The following is a 27,111-nucleotide window of genomic DNA, read 5'->3' as shown; positions in this document are numbered from 1 at the left end:
TTCCTGAAAGCCTTCAAAGCTTTCAGACTGAGTCACTTCTAGGAGTTCATCACTTACAGGCTTGCACAGATACAGTCATAGCACTTTGTAGCTCTTCGGTGCCTGTCATCTGAGGATTCCAAACAGCTTTCCTGGCATTTTATTAAACCCCACAATGCCCTAGTGAGGTAGGTAAAGGATATGGAATGGCTTCCCTCGTCAGCTAAATGCAACCGCCTCTGGGATAGTATAGGGCAGCTAGTTAACAATGCACAACAACACTATGCTGCAGGTCTATGGCTAGGCAGTGAAATCCAAATAGAACTGCAGGGGGAGTTTCAGTTGGTGGAATGTCATCGCCTGGGTGGGAATGAGCTAGCTCACTGGTACCAACCCCCTGACTCTCTGAAAAGTGCCCGAAGGTCTTGACTGACTACATGTTCACAGGATGGTCCCCCTAACTCCATACTGAAGCATTAGTTCAGCACTGTCTCAGAGGGAAGTGCGCCAACTAACTAATTACAAATACCACCTCTTGCAACCCCTTGGTGTCTCTTTATGGGCCCCCTTCCACAGATAGACCTGACTAGACCAAGAGCGAGCTGTACGACTTGACAGGTGCCTCAGAGATGGGCGAAGTACAAGCAGATAGATTATAGTACCAAGCGGCGTGGCTGCAAGCTGTAGATCCACCCAGGGCACAGCGTCAACTGGCACTTCCACTTGTCTTCCCCGTGCACGTCACAAACATGGTGATGTCTCGGGGTTAGTTATTTCCAACTTTGGTGGCTTCCCAGCTACTCACCCACTTGCTTGTCACGGCCAATTCCATGACCGTTTCCCCACAGGCTGTTCTGCTGTGTACTGCTACTCCACGGCTTTTCCCTAACCTAAAGGAGGAGCAGGGGACACAAGGAGCAGGCAGGAGTACCAGATGCTTCAGGGGAAGGTGCAAGAAACCCTGTAAGGACAATTAAAGAATAACCTGTCCATTAGAAAGCTTCCGGCCTACCTCCCATCAGCTAGTGACTAATGGCCTGAAGCATGAGGGCTTATATCCCTTACACATTTTTGTATTCTGGATGTCCTCAGTATCTCTATAAACCCTCAGTCCTTTAACAACCCTTGTAAACTCCAGGTCTTGTAATATCTAGTGACTTTATTGTTATTTATTTTCCTAATTGTAGGGCCTCATCCTGGACTGTGACCCCATGTGTGCTAGGCACTTCACAGACATGACAGACAGTCCCTGCCCCCAGGAGCTTGCAGTGACTTCCACTGGTCACTTTGGTGGTTTGTAAAAGCAGTTACCATAATTCTGCATGGAATCATAGTAGGTGCCTGTGCAAATGATCAGCTGGATGTCTCGCTGGTCTGCTGCACATGCAAATAGCTGGGACTATGCGTACAGTCATGGTAATTTCTTGAACAAATTACATGCATTCATTTTTTTGGTGCTCGCAATTCTGACAAGCTGGGCCTTACTTTCTAGGTATAGAGTCAGACACGAGAGAGATGCGAGCACACATCTTCTGATGGTGTTGTGTCAGTGACTGATGCTGCCTGGGGACTACATCTCTAAGAAAGCAGTCTTGCCCTGGTGTCTGAAAGATAGTAATACGCAATTTTATGTTTCAACAGACATCTGTGTTAACAACTGAAACAAAATGAGGGCACATTAAAAACTTTACCGCACTGTTGCAAATGACTTGCAATGTCCCTGGGGAGCACCATTCATGTTTTTGCTGCTGTAAATTACTCAGAATTATGTTTGAAAATAGCAGATCCTACATTCCTTGTCAGCAGCACCCTCTAGGAAATCTAGTTATCTCCTGGAAAATAACACAAGAAACTGAATGCATGTCTCAACTTCTATTTTCAGTGATGAATCTGACAAGTAACAATAACAGTTTCAGCATCTATGCCTGGTAGCACTTTACAAACGTTAAGCCACCTTTCCCCGGGAAGCGCACAAATGCTACACCCATTTTACTGTTGGCTAATCAGAGGCACAGGAAATTAGGTCAGCTGCGAGATTCTACCCTGCGAGCCAATGGCATAATCAGTAAAAGAATTCAAGTCTCTCAACTTCCAGTTCACTGCTCGGCCTGGGACAACACTTCCTGGAATGTGATGACTCTGGGCCTGTCTATGCTGGGGCATATGTATACAGATGCAGTTACACCTACATAGCAACTCCAGTGCAGCTCTTCTACATTGTGGGGTTGCACTGGTGAGGCAGTATTTTCCAATGCTTAGGGCATTGGACTGGGACTCAGGAGACCTGGGGCACTTACCTGATTCTGCTACTGACATGTTGCAAGACCTTGGGCAAGTCACTCCTGTGCCTCCATTTCCCCATCTGTGAAATGGAGACAATGATACCTGCATCCTCAGTAAAATGCTTTGAGCTGTACAGAAGAAAAGGGCTATGTAAGAGCTAGGTGGGATTGTTACACATTTACGCTCCTCTTTGGAATTAATGAAAGGTGGAAGAAGATTTTGTGGCTTAAGCCTTTGCTAAAAGTCATGTTGCTTCCACTTTAAACCAAGAGATATTGCAGTTCACAGATGCTTGAAATCTGATTTAGCAGAGGGGTGTCATGTAGCAGCAGTCTGGGAGAGTGAAACTTAGCTGTATCATTGTTTGAGTCAGAGAACTGATTGCCTCAGTCCCTGTGTGCATCACATGAGAAATTCTTAGTGTTACACGTAGAAGAGGTTGACAGAATTATAGTGGCCTCTCTTAATAAGCTCCAGACGGAGGTGGTGTGTTTGTGTTCCAGCATTGTTGTCAAGCTTCGCCCACAAATCCACACTGAGATGGGAAAGCACTGGGATAAGCAAATGGGTCCTGGTACACCTTCCATGTTCAAGAGTGTAACATGTCGAACTAGATCGGAGTCTTAATGTACCTGTGACTCAGTGGTGCAAGTGGACTCCATTTCTTACAGGTACGCACCCCCCGCCCACGGGGGGCACGTGACCTTCTCAAGTGACCGTCCATGTGACTCCTCCCCACCCCTTCCCCAGCCCAGAGCCTCCACACTCTCCCCGGTCCCTTCCCATGATCCACCCCCCTTACCTGGGGGAGGCTCTGTCCTCCTCCCAGCACGGCTGCTGTACCACCCCAGCCCTTCCACGCAGGGTCCCCTCCATCTGTACAGCAGCCAGCCCCCCGGAGGACAGGGCTGGGGACGGTACAGCTGTGCCAGAGGTGCTGTGGGCATGGGGCCACCCAGTGGCCCCACGTTCTGCTCCTACTCTATCTGGTACGCTGTACCAGCTATAAATATCTTGCAGGTACGGTGTACCGGACCGCCCTACTTGCACTGCTGCCGTGAGTCCAGAGGACCTGTTGTATTCGGACACATTGTATCTTTGGGTGTTAAATGTACCTCAAGAGTACCTAGAGCTTTGGCTGGGCTCCCTTTGTGGTGACGTTTGTATAAGGCCAACTTGTAGGTGAAAGGGAGGCTGGCTGAAGCTAAGTGCAGAGCATCTGTACCCCTGAGTTGGGATGATGCATCACTAGTTCTGGATTATCAAAGAACTATATGGGCTGTGAGAACTGATCAGCCTACAGACCAAAAATTAATCTTAGACATGGTTCAGGGAATAACTAAGAAACAGCTGTTTGCAGACAATTTGTGAACAAAGAGGAGAAGCACCTGTGGGCATGTTTTCATTGCAGTTATCTGGGTTCTTACCATGGTGTTGCCTCCAAAACCGCTCCCTGTCTCCACATGTAAACCTCTCACTGGAGTTAGGTGGTGTTTTCCGCCTGTGTTAATTGGCCAGGCTGAGGGGGTGGGTTAGAGACTGGGTCCTGCTTTCACTCGGGCTGGTAGCCTGCCCACTTTGAAGTGAGGACACAGGCTAACCCACTCGAGTGATAGGAGTCCTCCAATGCCTTCCCACAACTCCCCCAGTTTGCCCAGAAAAACAGATAAGTTCTCCCATAATTCATTGTGAAGGACTCAGAGCGACTCATCTTACTGCTGTGCTAAGAATCATGGGATGTGTGCCCAGAATTCCTAGTGACACACACAGGGGAGAGCAGCAGCAGTGAGGGCATCAGTAACCCAGGTAGGGATTTGCAGCCTGGCCCCCATCACCTGGGCTAGGCTAACTCAGGTCACTCAGCCCCTGGTGCTGGCCACCTGAGTTAACTCTGCAGTGAAAAAATGCCTCGAAAGAATTACGAGCACAAGTCCCATTAACTTTCAGTGGAGCTTGTGCTCCTAACTTACTTAGGTGTTTTCCAAAATCCCATGATAAAGCCATTTATTGGCCAACTGTAGCCACAACTATATCCCTTAGAGGATTGTGTGACACACTCTGGAGAGGAGAACTGGAATGGGGTAAAAACGTGGATTTTTTTGGGTGAAATCCTGATCCCACTAAAGTCAGTGGTAGGTTTGCTATTGACTTCCACGGGAGCAGGATTTCACCCACAGAATGCTTACCCAATGGAAAGAACTGTGTCTCTATATCTGTTTTAGTTTTGTGGAGATAAACACCTACTGTAAGAGGAGGACCTAGAATTTTCTCCATTTAGGAAATAGAAAGTACTTAGTACATCTCTAAGATACTCAATGAGCAGAAAAGCAGCTGCAAGCGAAAATATCTGTTGCAATACTGTAAACACATTGTATGTTTGTTCCATGCCATTTGTGGGCAGGAGAAACATGATTGGACCATCTTCTTACATCTCCCCTACTCTTTGTTAACAAAGCCACAGCTTAAAACCTAATCACTAAACCAAACTAGTATCCTCCCAACTGGCTTCCACACCAAAGGTTCCGTCCAACCTTTTGCAATCGCGATGCGCACTCTTTGGAAAAGCACGCAATCTCGGACTAGCTAGCAATTATTTTAATACAGTGTTATGAATGGGATCAAAGCCTTCTCTTCTTGAAATGCTTCATTCCAGATGCCAAAAGTTGTCACCGAATGACAAATGGATTGTCTCTCATCTTGCACAAGCATGTTCTAACTGGACGGGGCCAGGCAGTGTGTGGGATGGGGATTTTAATTAATAACAATATTTAATTTCTAAAGTGAAGCATTTAGGTAAGAATGAATGCTGCAGCAGCTGCTTTGGTACAGCAGAAGTGTCTGCCTTCAGTTGTGAGTGCAAAGCAGCCCATGCACTGATGAAGAATGACTCCATCAGCAAAAAGCATTGCCGCATGTACTGTGTAGTGCAGGCGTGTGAGCTGAATAACAAACATCTCCGATAGTTGCCTGAAATATTTCAGTCAGGTCAGTTTTTCTCAGTTACTTGGCAGCATAAGTGTCGTAGTTCCTCCAGCTGATAGTAGCTATGGAAACCGTGACATCACTACAGACATAGTGGTACATAAAAATTCAAGTGGCTGGGGACTGGTTGCTAGGAGAACTCAACTCAGGAAAGTCATTGGGCAGGCAGCCAAGGGACTGGAATCTACTGGACATGCTGTACTTTACCTTGGTGATTTTTTTCTCCCCTTCACTTTTCAGACAAGTAGCTTTTTGCATTATTCATCCTTAGATTATCTCAGAAATGTCAACAATAAACTAACGATCTGAGCTAATGCAGTACATTTCCACAACGGGTGCAAGGTCATAAAAGGAAACCTGATACTGTACCTACAACCAAGTAGTAGTCACTGTCACTGATTTTAGTGTCCAGATTATCATAAATATGCATAAAGCCAGAAGGTAGTCCAGAGTTTTGACTCAACCCTGATTTTTGTAGATTTGCTTCATCTCTAATATTTATGTATACATAGATGCTTGCATGCATGCAAACACACCTCTCTTCTCTGTGCTAATTATATGTATTACATATACAATTATGTAAACATATCCTATAATATATAGTATTCACCGTGAGTGTGTGTATTAAGTATACAACTCAATAGTAACTATGCAGCTGTAACTAAAACTTCTACAGGGTGTATGTGTGCCTTAAAAATGCACAGTGGTGTGTATTCATTTGTGTCTGTCTGTAGATATTTAAATTATTCTTTTTCGATCAGACAAAAAACTTACATGAAAAGTTGCTCAAGTATATTTCCTCACAGCAATGCAAACACTGAAAGAGCAAGGAAATCCTAAACTAAGGCAACATTCACTCCTAATGATACCAGTCTCCAGTCATTAGCTCCAGTTTTGAAGCGCTTGTGAACAGTCTTCAGACCCAAATTATGCACAGAAATTATCTGGTGAATAATTTTGTCAAAAGAATGAATTTGAGAAATTAGTAAGACAACCCGGTAATTTGCAAACAGAAAAAGAGGGGAAATTCACTGAACAAACTATTTGTTACAAATAACTTCTGCTGTTTTAGAGAACATGGACATTGACACGGATGGACACACACACAGAGCACATGAGAGCACACACAATCAGAAATTGTTTTCATATAAATTGGATATGGTGCTCTTCATTTCTTGCTCCAAACTGTTTGTTGTGCTCTGTGAAACAGCGACTGTGCTTCACTCCAGAGGTGGCCGAACTTTTACTTAGTTATGGTTGTGTAATGGATTGGATTGGTGGTCTTGGAGATGGAAATCTTCTAATCAGAGAGAGGACAGATGTAGCTGCAGTGCAACCTTCTCCACTACTGTTCCTCAACCCTGATCTGCCCAGGACCTCCTCTTGTGTACAAAGACTAACTCATTGTACAGGCCTATTCAGCCTTTCTGTCTCAGCTGAGATAGTGAACATCAGTGCTGTTTGCAACAGGGGTTTTTACGGCGTGGCACCATAAGTGTAACTCACTGGTGAACATGTGTTACTGGCCTCCTTCTGTGCCTGATCCCCAGAGGGCAGGAGCCTGTTAAAGCTAACCAAGAGGCTCAATGGTAGCAACTGATGCTTTTAGCTCTGGAGGTTCCCCAGTTCGATCTCTGGTGTGTCATCCAAGATGGTAGCCATCACATAAGCAGAATCAGAAGCACCAGCGTTATATTTTGTAGGCCACTAAACAACCACTGTGTAATCAGCTTTAATTCTCTCCCATCCTGGGCTGCATCTGAACTGGTGACTAAGTGAAAGACTTTATAGTCAGAGCATTGCAAATCCTCGAGCTAGCCAGTTCCTTCAGCGGCTGTATTTTAGTCATGGGTAGTGTCCCTCTCTAACTTGCATACTTTCTCACCTGCACTCTTCTTAGCAAAGACTGACTAGCCCAAGTACTGCTACAAGCCCTTCCATTCTGAGGTTTCATTATTCATACAGCAGGTTTACTTGTGCATTATGCAGTGTTATCCTAAATATCCCATTGACTTCAGTGGGTTTTGGCTCAGGTTCCCAAAGACTGGATAGAAGGACTTTGTAATGGATCCTGAAGTGAACAAGATTATCCCTGGATTTAAATGTACTCTCCCTGCTACTGTCTTTGGCTGAAGAGACATCTGGAGGGTTTCCAGTTTGGGGCACAACAGGGGACAACTGTTCTGTTCAAGATGAGAGGGGACTGGGGGTAAGTCTACACTGCAACTAAATACCCATGGCTGGCCCATGTCAGCTGACTCAGGGTTGCAGGGCTCAGGCTGCAGGCTATAAAATTGCAGTGTAGACGCTGGGGTTCTGGGACCCCACAACCTCCGCAAGGGGGGAGGGTCTAGAGCTCGGGCTCCAGCCCAAGCCCAAATATCTACACTGCAAGTTTACAGTTCTGCAGGCCAAGCTCCACAAGCCTGAGTCAGCTGACACCGGCCAGCTGTGGGTGTTTAATTGCAGTGTAGATGCACCCCATACGAACAAGAGTTTTGGCAGCTTGGTCAGGATAACAGTGAATGAGGAGGATGGTTTCAAGGTGGAAGGTTAAAGGACCTGGAGGATGTGGGAAACAAAAGAGACTTTGGAGTTGAATCAAAGGGCAGACCCTTTGGGCTGCTCTGCCAGTGCAAAAAAGATGAAAAGATGGTTTAAATAATTTGCAGTGGGGAATCCCCAGGTGATGTAAAGCAGATGCAATCAGCTCTATGCCACCTGCTCTGCCCTATCTAGTGGAGGGGGCATGGTGGGATCATACTGTGGTCTGGTGTTCCTGGGTCAGTGGAACAGCTCCTATTGCCTGGGCAATTTAGAGCAGCTTTGAGGTTACTCTAATATGCACTGGGGATGAACTACTCCTTAGCCACCTTTGTCCTTTCTTGATCTGGTGTGCTGAGCACTGCTCAGGTGCACCTGAGGATCTGGCCCCTAGGATCAGGATGACAGTGGTGAAATTGAGGTTTGAGTCCTGGATGGACCCGGTGAATGGTCTTTTCTAGTAGGATATCATTTTTGCACACATTTTTGGGGGGATGTTATGGATGATCCTGACCCTTCTCCCATTGCAGTCAATGGGAATTTTGCCACCAGCATTCAATGGCAGCAAGAATGAATGCTTAGGGTCTGATCTGAAGCAAAGACTTTCCATTGACTTCAATAGGCTTTGGATTGGGCCCTTTATGAGGTTGTCACAGGCAGCCAGAAAAAAGGTCTGAGTTGTGAAAGGAATGCCAAGATTGGTATCATTTGCAGGAGAACCTCCTATACAATATGTGTGTCTAGCTGCAAACGTTATGTGTATCAAAAAGAAAATCAGTTTAGAAATACATGAGCTACAAGAAAAATAGCTACCTTCGAAAAGGCATAACCTAACCTACCAAGTTAAACAATACACACACAGGGTTAACTTGATTCCCCTTCCCAATTCACAGCTCCTTTGTGTGGGATTATGATCAATATTAGCCATACTTTGTCTTGTTTAACATGATCATTTAAATGGCTAACCTCTTCCAACTTGGCTGGGGGTGTATCTATCCCATCTGCATGGGGCTAAGTGGTTACTCGTTTTAGCTTGACTTTGAGACACGTAAAATAACGTGTTACATTTTTTGTTGCTTTAGAAAAATGGGCAAGAATTAATTTCTAATCGCAGTGATGGGGAAAAAAAAGAGACTTTTTAAAATAAACGTATAACCCTAACCAGATGCAAATGTATCTCCTTTGAAATAAGGGAGACATTTTATTATCCGTTAGGATATATGAGTCTTTGGCTACCATCCACAGTGTGTATAGGTGTTAATTAGCTACGAGAGGGTCCCATCATTGTACAATGGGAGCATGTTGAAATTTACAAGAGGAAAAAGCGAATAATTAAAAGTTGAACACAAGCCAATAAAGTATAAAGTGCGTTCCCTCAGACTAGCATATGAAATGTCATGACAATTAGTGCTCCCGTAGCACTGTGCTTTTTTCTGAAACAACAAAAGAGTAGTTTGAAAAGTGATGTTTGCTGTACAATGATAGTGTGCGCCTTGCACTGTTCTTCCAGGGGATGATGATGGCCTTGGGAAAGGTTTGAAATGGTATTTCTTATAAAGGATTGTTTTCTGCTTGTTCTGAACATAATAAAAATAGGAATGATGATGATATCATGGTCGCTCCTAAAGACCTGAAATAGAACCAAGGGCCTCCCTGTATCCAGCACTGGGTAAAAAATACCAGCATTCCTTTCCAGACACCGCAAATCAGGTCCTTCTTGTGATCTTTAAGCTTGGAAGACTTTGGCAAGGTTGTTGGAGGACCTGGGCCTTGGTATCACGGGATGCTAATAATGAAATCTAAAGAGGGGGAAATCTATTGGGTGTCTTTCCCCCCCCCATTGCTACTGCAGGATTTTCCTGTTGTAAATTAACCACTTTGGGGTCTAATTTAGTTTTTAAATACATCAATTGATCAGTCCGCTGCATTTCCCTTGGGAGAGACAGGCTCAGTGTAAACCTCTGTCAGGATGTTCTTCTTGTTCAGATTCAGTTTTCCCCTCTCAAATCCATTCCCTTTGTCCTCGATATAGTTCCTTTATCATAGCATATTTGTAGCCTATAATTTTTTGTTTGATCTGCTGCCTCTTCTTCCATGTAAACTACCAGGAGTCTTACTTCTTAAAACCTCAGATTGCTGAAAGTCCCTGGTGAAACTGCAATCTAATTATACTGCCTCATAGGACGTTCCATCTTCTTCTACCCTATTGGATTTTAATCTTTCCTTATTCAACCCTCCTCTCTAGATTTCTTTACTCCTCAAAATTTTGCTTGCCTGAAGTAGAATAGCCTGACACTACTGCATTCCATTGACCCATTTCCTCCAGGGCTGGCAACAGAGATGGGTGGTTGAAAAATGGGCACAGATTTTATGGTTGTAAATATGTTACAAGTTTTCCAGTTTAGGTCTGAAACTTATGAACAGGAACAATTTTTGTGTACTTGAAAATGTGTGGAGGGGGGTTTGGCGGGGAGGGGTTGGTTCCCTTTTCTCCTCTTGGAAGAAGGAGGGAGTGAATAGTCAAAACATTTTCATTTTCAGGTTAAATTGAAGGAACCTGGCACACTTCTGGTAAGAATTTTCATTTTACAAAAAAGAGTTTTTCAGCAAAAAGTGTGTTTTTGAAAAGCTTGGGCCTGCAACAGGGACTGATGTTGCAAGTAGGATAGTCCATTTGATTCACTACACAGGGCACTGGCGAGGAAGCCACATGATGTGGGTTTTATTCTAGCCTTTTCTGTTGATCTCCTGTGTGACCTTCAGCTCGCTGTGTGCCTCAGTTTCCCCACCTGTAAAATGAGGGTAATGATTTGCAGCCACTTTTGTAAAGCCTTAGGTCTTTGGGGGTAAAGTGCTATATAATTGCCAAGAATTGCGTTCAAAGGCCCGAATCCCAGGCCCATATCCCATATGTCTGTGAAACAACTTCTCAGGGAGCCAGCTGCAGCAGAGTCAGTCTCCTAGCAACATGTGGGGGCACAGCTGATCCTGGCAAGGGCTGCCTGATTGATTGCACTTCCTGACTGGTGGAAGGGTGGAGCTAGCTACTACTTGAGTGTGCCCCCAGGTGTCCCGTGGTCCTGATTCTGGACTCCAGCTCAGCTCTGCTATAACCTCCAGCCTTGGCCACTCTCATGGCTCGGACCATTAGACCTGATTGCCCACACCCCAGTCGTGTCCCTGACACTACTTTTCTCTAGTGCTATGAAGGCTACTTTTTCAGTAAGGCTGAGAATTGGCTCAACATCTGTATTTGCATGCGCTGAGAATTTGTCTGACTAGGCATTGGTAAAGCGCCCGATCTGTGACGCATCCAATTGTTCTCTTACAATGTCTAGGCGTGTTCCTGGTGCCCTGTATTTATGATGAGTTCTTGCTGCTGGCTGTACCTGCTGACGGTTCCACATCTTCATCTCATGTCAACAGCTAAAGCCATCCTGTCACTTCCTTACCTGCGACTGGGATGCCAGGAAAAAGAGTGTTAGAAATTCCTTTTGAGTCGACACTGCTGCTGTTTCCAGTACCAGGCAGCAGGGGGCTCTGAAGCAGCAAGGCCTTCCCTGCTGTCCACTTCCAAACTAAAACCTTTCATCTCTGAAACACAGTCTGTCTCAGTGGGCCTTTCCCCAAACCTGAGTTACATACGCCAGCCCCCGCCAAGGCTGTCCATCTAACCAGGAGTTCTTGGAAACAAGATCTGGGATTATTTCACTTTGCAAAGTATTTCAGTTATCAGCCAAACTGATTGTTTTGTATAGTAGTCAGGGTCTTCTCGTCTGTAGAAGTCAATGGCAAACTTCCCATTAACATCAGTGGTAGCATCAGCAGACCCCACTGGATGGGAATACTGGTTGTTTTCCACGGATGGTGAGATTCAGAACTCATTTTTAGCTGGTGTATAATTTTCCCTTTTATTTCCAGAAGACCCTTTTTTATCATATTTAGGGAATAAGAAGTAAAATCAGGACCATGACCATTTAAATTGTGGTTCCATTAATAATATATATTAAAAAGGAGATTTGGACCAAACAAAATCACTGGATACAAACTCCCCTGGATTTGCGGGGGAAGGGTGGATTCAGACTGGATCAGAACTACATGACTGATCCCTATTTCGGTAATGCTCCAATCCAAACTTTGTAGCTTGAGCCTCTCTTAAAACAGGGTGTGATGGGGTGGCCACCCCACACAGGTTTGGAAGGGATTAAGGCTGCACGCAGGCCAGTTAACTTCACAGGGTGCACCTGGAGGAGCGTAGGAGCAGGGAACTAAGTGACTGTGAGCAGACCCACCTTTGCCGGAACAGGCAGGGCCTATAAAGCCAGGTAGCTGGAAACAGAGAGAGGCTTCTGGGAAAGGCTGCAGGAAGGCAGGCAGCAGTCACTCCTTGGGAAGAAGGTTCTTGGAGCTGGTGCACCCAGAGAGAGAGGGGGAACCAGAGTGGTAAGAAGCAGTCCAGGGAAGGAGCAGGGAGGGCAGAGAGGAAGCTCAGAACTGCTGAGCTGAGGGTCCCTGGACTGGAACCAGGAGAAAAGGGCTGGCCTAGGTTCCCCTACCAGCCACAGAGGGCATGGCATAGAACTGAGGCAGTGAAAGGGAGGACTGCCTAGGACTGCTGATGGACTGTACCCCGGAAGGGGGACTGCTGTGTCACCTAGCTGGATGTCTAAGTCATGAAGGAGAGGCTGAGGCTCTTGGAGCGACAGTAGAGCTGCAGACCAGAAGGAGATTTAGTTTAGATTTGATTTAGTTGGGGATTGGTCCTGCTTTGAGCAGGGGGTTGGACTAGATGACCTCCTGAGGTCCCTTCCAACCCTGATATTCTATGATTCTTTGAGAGACAGAGTAATGGTGGGGTGTCGACCTCAAGAGCAAATCCCCAGAGCAACCAGAAGGAGGCTCCAGACCAGCGGTGACTGATGCACCCTGTGATGCAGATGGAAGTGGGTATTAGGAAGTAAATTGACCAGCTGTGGATCTTGAGGTTGCAAAAAGACTGGATTATCTCACTAGCAGATGACTGTCAGGCAGTTTAGGTCCAGAATATGAGTGCGTGACCTATTTGACTGTTGTAATCTGCACGAGTCTTGGAAATCTCCAGCTGTGTGAAACGTTGCCACATACCCCAAAACCACCTGGCTACGTGTTTTATTGCAAACTTAAAATATAGCCCACATCTCTTAAAGGGTTTGCTGAGTGTCACGAGGCACGGAAGTGAACCTGGGCTGATTTACGATTTGGGGCTGGAGATGATACAACGTTGAGGCCAGGTAGTTCTGAGGGAGTTTTTGTGGGAAATCTCTCTGGGGTAGGGTTGCTTTTGGTCAAAAGTGCCCTGGAAGGCTAGTGGCAATTCAGAAAAGGGTTAGACACTACTATGGATAGTGAGACCATCTACAGAGACTCTAGATAGGGGGGAAATAAGATATAAGCCTTAATGGTCCAATCTCTCACTGACAGGAGTTGGGGAGAAATTACCAAGTTATTCCATATTTGTCCACTTATGAATGAGAAGATGCATATCGTAATAACACATAATCCCCAGTTGAGGACCAGAGCCCCATTGTGCTAGGTGCTGTACAAACACAGAACAAGAATATTATCTCTATTGAGAGCTTACATTTTAAGTATAGGGTGAGACAGCAGTGAATAGAATGAAGAGAATCCAGGGCGGGAGGGAACACAAAGAAACACTATGAGGATTTCTTCCACTCTCCTCTGAAGCATTGAGTACTGGCCACGACTAGAGATGGGACACTGGGTACTGGCCTAGATAGACTTCTGGCTGCTCTGGTATGGCTGTTCCTATGTTCCCCACCTAAAACTTTAACCTAGAGCATCCACTGGGCTGTTGTCCAGAGTTATGTGGTGCAGCACATACACCAGCAGGAGGAGCAGTTACACAGCTTGTCCATTGGACCAGATGGGTTTCAGGCTGTTTGATGTCAGAATTTTGATGGAAACTCAGCTTTCACCTCAGTTTACACCAAAACAGAGTTTTATTTTTTACATCTTTCCACTCGAAATAGTCCTAAACACTTCATCTGCCCATGCCCATCTTCACCCCGGCACCAAATTTGGGGATGATTTGGATCCAGATTTGACTCCAGGACCTGTGTCCATTTTGCAGACCAATGACACTCACAAATATCGTTAGTCTCTCTCACTGATTTTTCTCTCTTTGGGAACCTGACCTACTTCGCAGCCCCAAAGTCTGCTGCATCCTGGCAAAGGGGCAAGCATAGTGCTGCTACTTATAAATGCTTCGATAGCTGAAGCCCTGGAAAGAGGAGTATTGTGTGTTGCCCAGAAAGAGGAGGAAATGGGGCCCCTAACTGCTATAAAAATAGCCTTCTTCGCAGGATTTGTATTGAAATTTATGACCGTGCCGGAATTCCAGCTCTGTACCATGCCAGAAAAAAATCTCATTGCCAATTCATGCCAATCAGCTCCACACTCTATAAAGTACTCCAGCAACGGTCCTGATTAATGGTGCTTACAATAGCCTTACTACAGCATTGTGGGTGACTACTGCAGAATACTACAGTCGATTTATAAGAACTAGAGGGAAATGGCTCATATTTAACCATGGAAGGACAGATCCGGTGCTGGCATAAATGGCATAGCTCCATGCAAATCAAGTGATTTATATATGAAGTGTGAAGTTGGTGGGCAGGGGTCAGGAATGGAGCTAGGCTGATTTGTGCCAGCTGATGAGCTGGTCCAGTGTCTGTTCCCAGCAGCTCGGAGGACTGGCTCTGACAGCCGGGAGAGCCAGGAGAGACTGAGATGGTAGCAGACTGAGAGAGGAGAAGCCATGTTTGCAGTGGAAGGAGGACGGGGCTGACCTGAGTGGAACGCCTGCGGAGCCGCGTCTCCGGGGCGGACAATGTGCTAGGCTTCTTCCCAGCTCCTCTGGCCTGCCCTGTGGAGCAGGGGCTGCCTTTCCATGCTCTCTGCAGACCTGGGCCAAGGCGTTGCTTCTGGGAGCCCGCAGGAGTTGGCTCGCTGTGCTGGGCAGGGTGTGGGCCGTTTCAGGGCCTGTTGCCACAGCCTCTTGGCTCCTAGGAGCAGGGCTTTGGAAGCCAGTGGGACCGCCTCTGAAGCCAACACCCCGTGGTTCTCTGCCTGAGGGAAAGCAACCTCCTTGCTGGGCCTGTGAGAGACCAAGCGAGAAACCTGATCTGCCATTGTCCAGTGTTGCTGCTGGACACACAGCACCCCAGGCCGAAGCCTGGCTTCCCCAGGGTCCTAGATCTCCGTACACACACAGGGCTGGCTCTGTTACAACTATTAATCCTGTTTGTTACGGTGGTGCCTCAGAGCCGGCCACGGTTCTATGCACTGAACACAGAGAAGCTTTGAGCAAGGGCCTCTGCACACAGGAGATGGCCTACTGCACTCAGGGAAATGGCTCTGAATCCGGGGGGACCCCACTGCTAGCACTGAAGTTGCCCCTATGAGACAGAACATGATTTATCCACAAGAGGCCAATTAATTGAAGTCAGTGGGGCTCTGCACAGGGGTAACCGAGGGCCGTATCTGACTCTCCTCCACACGTAGGGAGCCCCAGATAGCAGATCCCAGCCTACAGAGCCTGGCAAGTGGTGATGCAAGCCTGTGCAGCCAGGTGTCGGCACTGCCCACCACACTGATGTTCCAGGTGCCCTCCTGCCCTGGCTCTTCCCTGGGATGTGGAGCCCAGCAGGACGTGTGAGGAGGGGACCTTATGCTCCACGCTGGGTGGTTTCAGTCCCTCGGCCGTGCTGGGCAGCTCCCGAGTCATTGCTTCCCTGCGCTACAGCACAAGGCGGCCCTGGCAGCCAACCCACCCTCCTGCAGAGTGTTTCCTCCTCTGCAAACACTGCATCCCTTTCCCCTTCTCTCTCCCAGCTGCCCTCTTGGCTCAGTCTCTGCACCACTCTTCACTGTCGGAGTGGGTTAATTGCGGCGGAAAACCCCTGCCTTTGCTTTCCTCTGCGGGGGCAGGGTCGTTTCCATGAACTCCCTGGCTGTGGGAGCTCCAGACCCTGCCTGGCCTATCTGTGATGCTGTCAGAATATCTAGGACTTCCCAGCTTCCGTGCAGTTTACTGATGCTAATGAAGCCTATGTGGGGAACGCAGATCAGCTGGCCCCTTCTTCCCCTAGTGTGCTGAGTCAGAGCCCTCCAGATTCAGAAACCTTTGCAAAACTTTCCCACAGCTGAGTGACCACTTCCCCTTTTTACTGGCAATGGACCTGAGGGGCATGCTGCTCCCAGAGGTGCTCTGATGGGCTGCAAAATCCCACAAGATTTGAAAGTCGCTGTGAAAGCAGCTCCTCCGTGAAGCATCTCTTATTGCTTCCTATTTCTTTGTTTGTTGCAGTTTTTCCTAGAGTCTCCAATCAAGATCAGCACCCTGTTGGGCTAGGCGCTGTACACATTCTTAGTAAGAGACAGTCCCTTCCCCGAAGCACTTACATTCTACACAGACAAGGAGAAAGAGAGGCACCGAGATACAGTGACTCACCCAAGTCACACAGGAGGTCAGTGAGAGAGCTAGGACTAGCACTCCCAATCCACTGTCCTAGCCCCTAGACTACTCTGCTTCCCAGACAGCTCCCGCCTCAGTTTCCCAACCCCCCACTCCGCAGTCGTGTAAGGTCAAGCGTAGCATTAGTTAAGTAACTGAAACATCCCCACTTGTGGGATGGGGGAGGGGAGAAATCCTGTACTTGCAAGAATTGATGATCTAGCTGGTTTCCCATCTCCAACTTGTCTGAGCCTATGATTGAAACCTGATAGGCCGCCCATGCCCCAGGCGAGTCAGCCGGTTCCCCGTTCCAAGAGTCATTTTGAAGGCCTGTCACCTGAGACATTTGGAAGCCTGGGTGGGAATTCTGTGCTGGGTCTCTGCACCCCCAAAGGGGGTCATGGTGCACCATCCAACACAGTGTCCCAGCGCCCCCAGAAAGAGGTACATGGGAGGTGTGGGAGCTACAGTGAAGCTAGGGCAGAGGAGAGTTCATCTCTTACCTCAGGGGAGAATGGGCTTACGGATCCATCCAGGCGGTTGTTACTAATGGAGGAGCCTATAAAGAGGGCTTCTGGGGAACTCAAAATCCCCAGGAGCTTGCAGAGTCCACTTAGGCAGTTCCCAGATCATGTGATGGTGTATTTGTTTCTACATGCCCAGAGGCACTGGCTGGCCTCTGAGTCTACACTCCTTGGGGAGGGGAGATCTAAACCCTGTAAATCAGGCCACCAGCAGAGAATCCCTGTCCCCTACCTCATTGTTGCTTATTACATAGGAGCTGGTGGAGGCTGGATGTGGGGCCAGCTACAGTGATGAAATGATTCTTGCCCTCGGTATCCACATAATACACTAAATAGCAAAATGACCTTTTCATCTCGGATACCGGGTGAGGTGGTAAACTGATGTGAATAGTGAATTTCCCCAGGGTAGCTCCCCATTGACTTTTAATGGAGGGGTCTGCCTGTGTTCCTAACTCATTAAGGAAGCAATTATCAATTGAAGTTTCACGTTCTGTAGCCTTCGGTCACCCCACCTTTGGCATGAGATTCCATGGCAAAGCGAGGTTGGGTTGGTCGGTACCTGGCTGGGAGGCAACCCAAGGGAAACCCTCGGGTCTGCAGGGAGTGGTACGGGTGACTCAGAAAGTGGCACTCCTTAGAGTAGGACAGTCGATACTGCGCTGACGCCCAAGGGTGATGCTGTGGCAGGGGTCTCCAGTGCTGCTAGAGATCAGTCTTTCAGATGAGATCTGCAAAGGAGGTCCTAAAGGTGGCGTGTCTGTACACCAGAACCATATACACTCAGTCTGAATGACTTTCTTTTTAAATTCAGGAAGAGAAGCACAAACAAAAGTGAGGTCTCCATGGGGAGAGCACAGTGTGTGTGTGTGCATGCGTAGCCTCTGACAGTCTGCGCTGCAGTGAGGACAAAAGGGACACCTGTCTCTGCCGAGAGCAGTCCTTACATTTTTAAAGGGCCAGGACCCAGAAAACAAAGGTTACAAAGCTAAACGCATCATATTAACCAGCTGGGTTCATCAGGCGTCTTCTGGCACGTCTCACCACGTTTGGGTGTTCTCACCCACTGTCCCCATCAAATTCCAACGTTTTGGCTGTAGTTTAAATTTGCTAAGAAGTGTGTGACTTGGACAAAACAGTCGAGGTAGAAAAGGAGGATGTGACTCCCCCAGAGCAAGCGAGCGATAGGAGGCCAGATCCCTGGGACTGGCCCTTTTGTGCTCAGTGCAGCGTGGGAGAGGAGGTGGGAGTGAAGACGGGTTTAAGCCACTTTCAGGTATCTCTGTTGATTAGGGTTGTCAACTGTCTAAACACACAAGCCCAAACACCCTTGCCCTACCCCAGCCCTGCCTGCTCCCTGTGGCCCCGCCCCTGCTGCACCCCTTCTCCAAGGCCCTGCCCTGCTCACTCCATCCCTCCTCCTTCCGTTGCTCGCCCTCCCCCACCCTCACTCACTTTCACTGGGCTGGGGCAGAGGTTTTGGGTGCGGGAAGGGGTGTGGGCTCTGGGCTGGGTCTGAGGGATTCTGAGCGTGGGCGGGGGCTCCGGGCTGAGCCTGGGGCAGGGGGTTCGGGAGCAGGAGGGGGTTTGGGTGCAAGCTCTGGGAGGGAGTTTGGGTGGTGGAGGGGGCTCAGGGCTGGGGGAGGGGTTTGGGGTGTAGGAGGGGGTGAGGGGTGTGAGCTCTTGCTGGGCACCACTTAGCTTGGGCAGTTCCCAGTCAGTGGCTTACTGCCTGCCTTGGCCCCACACTGCTCCCAGAAGCAGCTGGCATGTCTGGTCCCTGTGGGGAGGCAGGGATCTCCACTCGCAGCCCACGCCCTGAGTACCGACTCCGCAGTGCCCATTGGCCGCAGTTCCTGCGGCCAGTGGGAGCTGCATGGGTGGAGCCTGCCATGGACTGGGAGCCGCCAGAGGTAAGCCAGGCTAGGGGGCTCCGCATGCTGCCCCCTCCTCATGCCACTCCCGGAAGGGGCCAGCATGTCCCTGCAGCACCTGGGGGGAGGGGCGGGGGCTCTGCAAGCTGCCCCTGCCTGCAGGCAACGGCCCCGCAGATCCCATTAGCCGCAGTTCCTGGCCAATGGGAGCTGGGGAGTCAGTGCTCAGGATGCAGGCAGCGTGTGGAGCCCCTGCCTCCCCAGAGGCCTCAGGGATGTGCTGGCCACTTCTGGGAGCAGTGTGGGGCCAGGGCAGGCAGGGAGCCTGCCTTACCCCCGCTGCTGGACTTCTAGCAGCCAAAAATCTCCCGGATTGGCTTGGTAGCCTCCAGGAGGTAGCGCATGATCCCGGGGGACTCCTGGTGAAACTGGGACGGTTGGCAACCCTACTGTTCATGGGGCAGCCCAGTACCAGTCTAACCCTAAGGCATGACATGAGAACCGTTTCAAGGCTGCTCTAAGGTGCTTCAGCTGGTAATAGCCCCCAAGAGGTCATTACGACAACTGAGGATCTGCCAGGTGTAGCCACTCCCTAGCCATGCCTCTATGCTGGGGATCAGAGATAGGGTAACGTAGGAGCTACTATACCAGTTCTATGCCATCTGGGGATTTGCTACCCTGGGAGAATCCTGGGGGAGCTAATTAAACATATTTCGGCCTGCTTTGTGCTACCAGTGTGGGGCAAAACGGGGAGCAAGATCTGAATGCAGGTCTTTGCCATGTGGGTCTTAAATGCTGCCGCTGGCGTGAGAGGGGAATTCTGATTTGATGGCATTTTGCACACACTTTGCACAGGGGCGAATGGGCTGCCCAGGAGCAAATGGGCTACCCAAGGTGCCACGTAGTAGAGAATCAAGTGTCTTCACAACGTGCACACATGTAACTGAAATCCAAGTCGAGCCCTTGGTGCGTGGAGCGCTTCTGAAGCTGACGAGCAATAAATTGTTCGTCTAACCCCACTTGGGAATCTCTACAAAGGCAGCCCCTTCAGGATGCTTTCCTCTCAGTTAGGGAGAGAGCTGCATGGGTCTCCCGAAGTGGCATAAAACCAAGGGAAACTAGTGATGCTGGCACGTGTCTGGGTGATTTGACCAAATTAGCATGGCTTTGATTCATTTGTTTTTTTGAGAGGGAAACATTTGGCTCAACCAGAGACTAATTCCATCCTCTCCTGAGGTTTGCTTTAATAGGGCTTGTCTATACTACGGGCTGGATTGACGGGCAGTGATTGATCCAGCAGGGGTCGATTTATTGCATCTACTCTAGAGGCGATAAATTGACCGCCTAGCACTCTCCCATCCACGCCGGTACTCCACTGGAGCGAGAGGCGCAGGCGGAGTTGACGGGGGAGGGTCAACCATCGACTTACCGCAGTGAAGACACCGCAGTAAGTAGATCTAAGTACGTCAACTCAGCTACGCTATTCATGTAGCTGAAGTTGCGTATCTTAGCTCGATCCCCCCTCTAGTGTACACCAGGCCTAAGTTAAATCTCAGCTCCTTCTTTCGTGCCTCTGCAAACAATTGAGTCCATCTCTTATTTCTAAAAAACATGCCCGTGTGTACAGTGTACAGAATAAGCGAGCAAGACAACAGCCTTCATGTGGCATTCTGGTTACATGTTATTGATTAACACAATGAATGTCATCAAAAGGCTACCAGATATCGATTTGCTGATCTCCTGGTATGATTGGCAATGCAAAATCTGTTGCAAACCTTTGTTGGGGCCAGCATGGAAGACCTGTGGGACCAGATGGACATGGGTACCAACTTAATGTGGAAAGTCTGTCACATGCAAAGTGTAACTATCTTTCGAGAGCTCCAAGGGGAATGAAATTGATGTGCTTGCTCTACAAAAAACTCATGCATCAGATCATGAGCAAGCTGTATCATACAAAACTCATAGCTGTGAACTTACTGCCATGGTGAACAATGTGAAATATGGTCTCACCACAGATATCATACATAGTCTTAAAGATGGCTCAGTCCTGGAAGAATCCACAGCCCTGGTAATCTCTGTTGCTGCAATAAGAATCTGACAACTGACCATAATAAATGTCAACAAACCTCCAAATTTTGAATGGCCAAAGTCTACGTTACCATTTTTTCCCACCAGCTGTGCATCTTGGTGACTTGAATAGCCACCACTCACAATGGGGCTATCACAGAAACGATGCAGCTGGTGATCAGGTCACAGACTGAGCTTCATTCGTAAATGTCCACCTTCTTTTCGACCCCAAACAATGAGGGACTTTTCACCCAGCCAGATAGCACACTGAGCACTACCTGCAGCTCTGTGACCTGACAATAGTGGTTTTCCTCTGCAAGCCTGGCCGACTGTGCTTGGAAACTTCCATTAGTCTGCCTGTCGACTGTGGAGTTCCGCTGATTGAATCAACACCAAAACCAGGCTGGAATTTCTGCAGAGAAAACTGGGCTGCATGGACTGTAGAAGCTGAAGACAAGATACACCGTATCAAGCCTGCCCCAGAAAATTATGACTGCTTTGTTCACCATCTAAACAAAGCTGCTGTGAAATACACTCCCCGTGGCTATGGCAAGGTTTGTACACCTTGTTGGCAACTGGAGACAGAAGCATTCTTCAAAGAGTTTGAGAAGAACGGTGATCCTGACCCAGCAAAAGCACTAATAGTCATTGAACTCTGCCTGCCTGGAGAGAGGGAAAAAGACAGTAGAGGGTCTTGGCTTGACTTATTCCAGTTGCAAAGCCTGGGCACTCCTCCATAAGCTTGGAGCTACTGTCTTTGTAAAACACTGTCAACCGAAAGTGACAGCCAGTGCTGTTGCCTCATCTTCTCCATAATACAAAGACGAAAACTGACTTGCCAGAAGGTTCAGGGCAAGCTCTTTTGGGGGGCAGACGGGTGGCAGACCTATTCGCTGCCATACATTAGATGGGAAGATCGCAAAAAGTTGCCATTAGGGGATAGTTGTTGCCCTTCTCAAGCATGATGCCACCAGATATCATCCAATATCACTCCTCTCCACAACTTGCAAGATAATGGGGCACTAGTGGCCTCCGCCCCTTTTAGGGACCTTCCACCACTCCTGATTCAATGTCACCTTTTGCAGTCAGCAGATCAGAACTGAGCCTCACCTGAAGTATCTGGATGTAACTTTGGACACAAGCTTCACTTTTAAAGCTCATCTGGAAGGTAAAAGCCAGCACTAATCTCATTTGAAAATTTACAGGCAACACATGCGGTGCAGAGGCATACACACTTGATACGGTGACGCTAGCTCTGGTATACTTGACTGCTAAATATTGTGCACTGGTCTGGGCAGGCAGCTCACATACCAAATCCCTGGATGTGCAGCTTCACGCTACGATAAGAACTATAACTGGAATATTGAAATCAACATGTGTTCAAAGGTTGCCCACTCTGGCACATATATCCCCACCCAAAATCCAGAGTGACAATATGCACGCAGTTTGGGAGTCAAATCAAACCATGGCCAGCTTCAACTTACCAGTTCATGAAGACCTCCATCACCTTCCAAAGACACATATGGAATCTCGCAAGCCTTTTTGGGATTGGGCTAAAGCTGGATGACTGGAAAAAGGCTAATGTAGTGCCAATCTTTAAAAAAGGGAAGAAGGAGGATCCTGGGAACTACAGGCCAGTCAGCCTCACCTCAGTCCCTGGAAAAATCATGGAGCAGGTCCTCAAAGAATCAATCCTGAAGCACTTACATGAGAGGAAAGTGATCAGGAACAGTCAGCATGGATTCACCAAGGGAAGGTCATGCCTGACTAATCTAATCGCCTTTTATGATGAGATTACTGGTTCTGTGGATGAAGGGAAAGCAGTGGATGTATTGTTTCTTGACTTTAGCAAAGCTTTTGACACGGTCTCCCACAGTATTCTTGTCAGCAAGTTAAGGAAGTATGGGCTGGATGAATGCACTATAAGGTGGGTAGAAAGCTGGCTAGATTGTCGGGCTCAACGGGTAGTGATCAATGGCTCCATGTCTAGTTGGCAGCCGGTGTCAAGTGGAGTGCCCCAGGGGTCAGTCCTGGGGCCGGTTTTGTTCAATATCTTCATAAATGATCTGGAGGATGGTGTGGATTGCACTCTCAGCAAATTTGCGGATGATACTAAACTGGGAGGAGTGGTAGATACGCTGGAGGGGAGGGATAGGATACAGAAGGACCTAGACAAATTGGAGGATTGGGCCAAAAGAAATCTGATGAGGTTCAATAAGGATAAGTGCAGGGTCCTACACTTAGGATGGAAGAATCCAATGCACCGCTACAGACTAGGGACCGAATGGCTAGGCAGCAGTTCTGCGGAAAAGGACCTAGGGGTGACAGTGGACGAGAAGCTGGATATGAGTCAGCAGTGTGCCCTTGTTGCCAAGAAGGCCAATGGCATTTTGGGATGTATAAGTAGGGGCATAGCGAGCAGATCGAGGGACGTGATCGTTCCCCTCTATTCGACACTGGTGAGGCCTCATCTGGAGTACTGTGTCCAGTTTTGGGCCCCACACTACAAGAAGGATGTGGATAAATTGGAGAGAGTCCAGCGAAGGGCAACAAAAATGATTAGGGGTCTAGAGCACATGACTTATGAGGAGAGGCTGAGGGAGCTGGGATTGTTTAGTCTGCAGAAGAGAAGAATGAGGGGGGATTTGATAGCTGCTTTCAACTACCTGAAAGGGGGTTCCAAAGAGGATGGCTCTAGACTGTTCTCAATGGTAGCAGATGACAGAACGAGGAGTAATGGTCTCAAGTTGCAATGGGGGAGGTTTAGATTGGATATTAGGAAAAACTTTTTCACTAAGAGGGTGGTGAAACACTGGAATGCGTTACCTAGGGAGGTGGTAGAATCTCCTTCCTTAGAGGTTTTTAAGGTCAGGCTTGACAAAGCCCTGGCTGGGATGATTTAACTGGGAATTGGTCCTGCTTCGAGCAGGGGGTTGGACTAGATGACCTTCTGGGGTCCCTTCCAACCCTGATATTCTATGATTCTATGATTCCTAAAGCATCCTCATTCAGTCCTGAATCACATTGGAAAGAATTCTGGGATAATGTTTGTGTCCCAAACAAACACTTGGTTGCTGACCTCTCAAAAGAATGTCCAGGCATCAACCTACTCCAAAAACAATGGTCCAGATGGAACTATTTTAGAATACTGTATGGCAGATGCTGTCACCTCTTACCTCTGGACTATGAGAGACAATGCAGAATGTGACTGTGGACAGCAGTCAAAAACTATGGACCACATTGTAAATCAGTGCCCACTTCAATCGCTTGCTCTTGGCATCTCAAAATTACACCAAGCCACCTCTGAAGTTATCCATTGGCGCGCTAATCTACCCTGGTTATTTGAATGTTGCTAATCACCTATCTTGTCATAGGTAAGAACTCTGAATAAACCCTTCATTCCATTTCCCTGCCAAATCTGCATAAAATTCTGCTTTGCAGTGAATTTTCTCTATTTTTTGGGCATATTAAGTTACTGCATCACAAAAGATGCAAATTAGAGATGGTCCTGAAGAAAAGCCCAGATCTAAATACACCCCAAACTATAGTGAATTCAAGTCCTGATCTAGATCAACATTTTTTTGCTGGCCTGTATTTCTATGATGGGTCCAAACCATAGATCCAAACACTCCCAAACTTCAGGAAACAGTATGCTGATCGCTTCTAGATCAAATGTCTGGGGAGTGTCCATGCTGGTCTTAATGAACATGCTAAGTACCTAGAGTTAACTGGCTATCAGTTAACTCAAGGTAAAAAAGGTCTAGTGAAGACCAGCGGGGGCTTTGCTGCACTGCTAAAAATGGTGTCTTTTTTTTACCACAGGGTAACTAATGGGCAGGCACTATCTTGTGATAAAACCAAAGGGAAACGAAGTACTTTAGTTCTCCTGTGAGACAAACTAGGCAAGGACAACCCCAGGTGTGGGTATAGTGCTGACCTTGCCTAGTTTTCCTCATGATAAAACCAAAGTGCCTTGCCTTCACTGTGTTTTTTACCTCAGGATAGCTCCCATGTGTTAGCTGCACTGAGGTAAAATAGGCACCGTTTTTAGTGTTGAAGACAATGCCTATGGGAAGAGAAATACTGAGTAAACTCACCGTGCACCTCATGCTATTTTGCTTCTTTAGGTATGCTATGTGACTTTATAAATGACCATCGCCAAAAGAATGACTTCAGGTGAATTTTACCATAGCGGAAGCTGGCAGTTTTGCTCTATAGTGGGGTCAGAGGAGACAGACCTTGCATCCACTTCTGGCAAGCTTCCATGCTGGTAGCATGGTTTTTCCCGAGCTGTGAAAACGAGGCTCTTTTCTGCTTCACCGCCCAATCTTGGCACAGCGTAACTGAAGCCACGACCAGCACAACTGCACTTCTCTTTGATTAGCTGGGAAGTCCCTGCTGGTGACATGGACAAACCTCAAAGGTTCAGAGCAGGTTCTACCTCTGGACCCTATGAAGCTCCCAGCTTATGGCCCCTCTGAGTTGGGGGAACAGCTGCGTAAAGGGAAACTAGCCACATTCATAAATAGTTTATAAAGGGTTGATAAATGATGAATAGATGTTATAGGCCTGAGCAGAATGTCTTAGTGACAGTTAGAAGCCTATCAGTGGGAGGTTTTATAGATAGTTATCAGTTATTGACCTAAAGGACTCTATAACAATTGATTAACCATTAATTAAAATATCTATTAATCATTTACTAATCCTTTATAAACTATTAATGAACACTTCAGATAAACTTTCATTTAAAAAGAGCCCATTTCTTGCCCTTGTTCCTTGCAAAGGCAGCCTTAACAATAGAAACCCAACTGCTGGAGTTAAAAGATGCTGAATCTGGGCTCTGTTTCTGCAGTAGGAAGCTGGCTAGGCCCAAATATCACCCCCCAACCCCAGCACACAGATAACTTTCATATAAAATGACTCGGTTAAATTTTGGGGTGTATCCCAAAAGATCGTCCCACTAATCTTGCCCAGACTCCTGAGCCCAGCCCTGGGCATTGTGCTGTGATCACAGTGGTGAAACTCAGTTGTGTTGGGTGAAAAGAGTGGCAAAAAATTGCTTTGCAGCTCAGAAGTGCTAAACTCAGCCCCAGATGCTTATGCAGAGCTCTTAGTGGCCAGAGCCTCAGTGGGTGTAAATAAGCATAAATGGTAATCCTCGGCGCGTGTAAACAGGCATAGCTTTGCAGACTTCAGTGGAACCATTCTGGTTTAAACAGCTGAGGAATTGGCCCCTTAGGTTTGCAATCCGACCTGGAATCCTGCTTCCTTAGAGGATCTGCAGCCGGCAACACCACAAGAGTATTCTGGTATTTCAGCCATTCTAGTCCTGGCTGGAAAACACAATGAACAGGAAAAGCCATATTCAAATATTTTCATCGAGCAAAAGGGTGGATTCCAGCAATGGGGCGGGGGGCGTTTGGAGGCTGCGGGGGTGAGGTATTTCCCCCCATCCCTAGTCTCTCAGTGCTTGCCAGCTTTCCTCTGTCCATAGTTACTCCCTACAAACAACCTCCCTGCTGACACAGCTGATGCCATAAATATGCACTGCAGATGCTGGATGTTACTCCCCCATGGTGATGACTCATCTGGAGCTGGTGGATAACAAGGCATGTTGGACCTTGTGAGTCAGCAAGGCTAGTTTCTTTTGAACTCACACCTACGAGGAGAGGAAGTATATGTCAGCACAGTGCTTGGAGACAGCATGTCACGTCCTCGATGCAGAGATGTCTACTCCTCGAGACTCAGACCCTGAGAAGTGAGGGATGCAAAAGTTCTAGCAGGTCACCCTTCCTGTTCCCAACTGGCCCTGGGCGAATGTAGGGCTTGATTGTGTCTGGACTTGTGCTGTGAATTAGTCATCTGTGAGGTTTGAACCTGAGACCTTTGGCAGCAAAAACACAGGCCTTGACTAGCTGAGCCAAAAGGACAGCTCCCTTAGCTGTGAGGAACCAGTAGGATTATAGTTTCTGGGGCAAGCCAACAGAACAAATCTTAGCCACCCCCAGTAGGCCAGTATGAAATGGGAACAAAGGCCATAAAGAGGCTTCTTCCCTGGTTCCAGGGGCAGATGCTGATCCCTGCTAGTGTTCTGTCGCCTGTATCGAATGAGAGTGAACGGGGGTGGGGGAGAAGAGCTATGCTCCCCCTGACCCTACCCCCAGCTGGAAGAACTAGCTGGACACAGGACAGCCCATGGTGCCCCACCTTAGGGATGCTGGAGCTGCCAGTGCAGCAGCATATGTTGCCTGGGGGAGCCCCTAGGTGGAATGATGCGGCCCCTTTACACCTCACTTAGTGCGGACAATGGCTCGTGATGAGGGTGGCTAGAGAACATGTCTGCTAT

General features: G+C 47.8%; 1 long non-coding RNA gene across 1 annotated transcript in view; it reads left to right on the top strand.

Moving 5' to 3' along the window:
- The window catches only part of LOC141981805 (uncharacterized), a 128,621-nt gene that overhangs the window by 83,346 nt on the left and 18,164 nt on the right, over window positions 1-27,111 (top strand). Inside the window, exon 3 of the long non-coding RNA XR_012637927.1 lies at window positions 10,330-10,359. This is a non-coding gene — a long non-coding RNA (uncharacterized LOC141981805). The remainder of the gene's footprint in view (window positions 1-10,329; window positions 10,360-27,111) is intronic.

Source organism: Natator depressus, chromosome 2 (genome assembly GCF_965152275.1).
Source record: "Natator depressus isolate rNatDep1 chromosome 2, rNatDep2.hap1, whole genome shotgun sequence".
Taxonomy (NCBI): Eukaryota; Metazoa; Chordata; order Testudines; family Cheloniidae; genus Natator; species Natator depressus.
Note: the sequence above shows the minus strand (reverse complement) of the source record. Positions and strands in the feature narration are given on the sequence as shown.